The sequence below is a fragment of the Simochromis diagramma genome, unplaced genomic scaffold (assembly GCF_900408965.1).
Source record: "Simochromis diagramma unplaced genomic scaffold, fSimDia1.1 OVJJ01000245.1, whole genome shotgun sequence".
Classification (NCBI taxonomy): domain Eukaryota; kingdom Metazoa; phylum Chordata; class Actinopteri; order Cichliformes; family Cichlidae; genus Simochromis; species Simochromis diagramma.
Window position 1 is genome coordinate 20354 of NW_024386852.1, and position 3923 is coordinate 24276.

The window sequence follows — 3923 nt, forward strand, 5'->3', positions numbered from 1 at the left end:
ATATTTTAAAATTCAGGCTTTTTATGTTATACAAAACATATTTTCTTATGTCTTGTATTGATTCTGAAGGAATAGTTTTCATCAGTATCGCAGATACCAGCCTGAATTTTACTTTGTATTGGATCAGAAAGGAAATCAGTGGCATCACACATCACTTACAGCAACTTCAGTACCACTTCATTTTAATAAACTGGGGGGAGGTGCACCAAGATTCAGTATGAGATAAAGAATTATTTTTAACTGTAAGGTTGGAGAAATCTGTTGTTGGAAATTGGAAGAACAGGTCATCTTAAAAATCACTGCATTGTAGTTTTATTCAGGCCCCTTCAATCTGTGATCGCTGTTGCTTTGCATTGTAAATGCTGCTATTACAAAAGTCACAAATATTAGTGTATGTGTGTGTTATTGGGTAATAAACCAAAAGAACAGAATCTACCAGCACCTCACTGATTTCTGCTTAAAAACAACAAAAAAAGCAATAAAGCTCTGATTTGTTTGGTTGATCTTGTCTCCCTTCCCGCTTGATTTCAGACTGAGTGGCTGTAACCTGTCAGACAGAAGCTGTGAAGCTCTGTCCTCAGTCCTGAGCTCCCAGTCCTCCCGTCTGACAGAGCTGGATCTGGGTAACAACAACCTGCAGGATTCAGGAGTGAAGCTTCTGTCTGCTGGGATAAAGAGTCAATACTGCAAACTGGAAACGCTGAGGTCAGATCAAGCAATATCGATTTTTTTTTTCATCAATTAACATCATTTAATCAATTTCATTTGGAAAAAATTAACATTGTGTGTATGTTTTTTTTTAATGAATCCATCCAAGTCACAGTAAACTGCCACATTTGACTTTTGTAACATGAGGCAATAAGGATTCCAGCATGTCCTGGAAACATACATGCCAACACTCCCGATTTTTCCGGGAGAATCCTGAATTTCAGTGCCCCTCCCGAAAATCTCTCGGAGCCACCATTCTCCCGTATTTCTCCTGATTTTCCACCCGGAAAACAAAATAGAAAAACCATATCCCAGAATTCATAGCGCGGCCCAGCCAATTCCAGTTTCCAACAATGGCTGCAGCTACTTAGTTTTAATATTGCTCTTATTACTCTTTCTGGGTCACAAAATAAACTTTTAACATATTTTCAGGCGAAAATGTCATATGTTTTGTTTTTTTAATGAATGCAAGTCACAGTAAACTGCCACATTTGACTTTTGTAACATGAGGCAATAAGGATTCCAGCATGTCCTGAAACAGTGCTGAAATACTGTAAATGTAGTAGCTCCTCATGGCACCATGAATATACTTTAACACAAGTGTTTCATGTCTTCTTGTCATCCTTTCTTCAGACTGAGTGGCTGTAACCTGTCAGACAGAAGCTGTGAAGCTCTGTCCTCAGTCCTGAGCTCCCAGTCCTCCCATCTGACAGAGCTGGACCTGGGTAACAACAACCTGCAGGATTCAGGAATGAAGCTTCTATTTTCTGCAGTGGAGAGTCCAAAGTGTACACTTGGAATTCTCAGGTCAGGATTCAGTCTTTTCTGATGATGATTTAAAACCTGAGTCAGGTCGATAAATGGCTTACTCATTTACAACAGACATGATTTGTTAAATCACCTTATATATGTGTGCTTAAGTTCTGTGCTGCTCTGATTTATTGCCCGTGCTGTCTTTCAGTTCAGCTTTGTCGAGCCTCTGGTAGGATTTCTTTTACATGACCTGTGTAAAAACAAAACAGTAAACACATTAAGCTGAAGTAAGATGCACAATTTGAAAAATGGGGCACAAAAAATGTTGCTGCTTTCTGGAAAGTGCGTCTAAGAAGACCCAATGGAGAAAGTGAAGAGAAAAATCAAAGATTAAGAAGAAGAAAATGGCAGAGGCAGTTTCTCTTGGACTGCCTGCAGATGGGGCGAGACTCTAGAAACAGGGACGATTGGAGAAAATGCAAAGAGGCCAGGAGATGAATACTCTGGTGTTCTGGGGATAGTGGGAGTGAGAGGGAGAGATGCCAGTAAATGATTTCAAGGATAAATTTCAGAGAATCAGAGCTAAGAAACCAAAGCAAGTGGGGAACTACAAACATGTGGACAGACTCATAATTAGGCCAAAGACACATTAAAGCAATTATTACAGGTTTAGAAACAGGGATGGATATGAAGGAGCTTAGCATGAATTTGCATTGAGGAAAGAATAGCAACGAGCATCAGAGGAAACAGTTAGGAAAACTAAGAGGATGTACTGGCAGGAATACTGCAGTACTTTAGGAAGAACTACACCAGTTCAGAATGTGTGGAGTACAGTAAAGAACATGAATGCAGACAGGAAACAACAGCAGCTGTTGTAAAGTAAATTCAAACTCCTTCATTAAATGCAGCTGGTTGAGTTGAAAACAATGGAGAATGATTGTGTTACGTTGTTTATTCTCTATAGAAATGGAGCAGAAGGAGTGCATGCAGAGCTGGACGTGGGCTGTATATACATGCGTGTATCTGTGTTGTCTGTGAGCAGAGAAAACAAAGCGCTGGAAATGTCCAGTGTATCATAAGCCAGCCAGTCCTGTTACTGCAATTCACTTCTTCACCCGAAAGTGTCACCATCAGGCTTCAACAGCAGTTTCCAGTATTAATAGTGTTAATGAGCTCCAGGTCGTATGGATGGGAAAATGTAGAGATGCTGGGCAAACAATATGATCAAATCCACAGTGGGAATAATTGAAGTGATGGCGGCAGGTGTAGAGAACAAAAATGAATCATATTGAAATGTTAAATCAGGAAAATCCTGGAGAAGAGGATAGTTCTAATGTTCAGTTTGTAATGTTGAATTCAACGCAGCTCTTAAATGCATAAAAATGACTTCACCTGACGTCAGACTGAACAATCGGATTAGCTACTGATATTGATTTAACCCTTTAAGACCTACCATAGAACCAAGTCCGCCAGAGCTTATATTATATTTTTACATGCTGTGGAGCCATTTTTGGGAGCATTTCAAGTTGCTATACATCAATACAACCATTACAGCCTAAATTTTAATAATATGTATGTATTAAGTGCATAGTAATTACATAAATTGCAAAAAAGTGCAATAAACTACAAAAAAATTGAAAATCGTTTTTGTTTTTTTTAACATATATTTCTAGTTAGAGAAATTTAAGAGGCTTATCCCTCAAAACTGTAAATACAAAAAAGTTGCACAAAATAGTTTCCCACCACAGGAAATTTATTTTGAGTGCCTTCATAGTTTTATTTTTGAAATACACCAATTTTTATATACTGCAGGAAAAACGAAAATAAATATTATACTGCAAATTTGCAAAATAACAGCATATGCATCAAAATAAACTATTTCCAGCAGTGCAATATGAGTCCTAAGCATATGTGGAAGGAAACTGTAACCTAGGACAAGCTGATGGCATAAGATGTAAGTACAACTCCTCAGGTTTCATATGCAAAAAAAATTATTGCGCTAGCTCACGTGGTTACAGTGCTACCGGGATTTAAAAATAGTTGCGCAAAACGGAGTGTGCCCACTCTGACCAGTTTTAAAGGGTTAAAGCAAGAAAATATGGTATTAGCATTAGCTGCCAATTCCTATTCACCTAAAATTAGCATTACCTGCTAATGGCAGTCTACTTAGCATTAACTCCGCACTAATGTAATGCTAATTCACATCAAATTATCTTTAGCTTTAGCATTAGCTGCTAGCTTCAGCCTACCTAGCACTAGCTGCTCACATTGTTAAAAGGGAAGAGAATACGATATTAGCATTAGCTGGTAATAATTATTCACCCCTAATTAGAATTAGCCACTAATGGCAGCATACTTATCATTAACTCCTCACATCGTTGTAATGCAAATGATGCTAACTTGCATTCAATTAGACTGCTGTTATTAGCTAATGCTATTTAGAAGTAGCTGCTCACATTGCT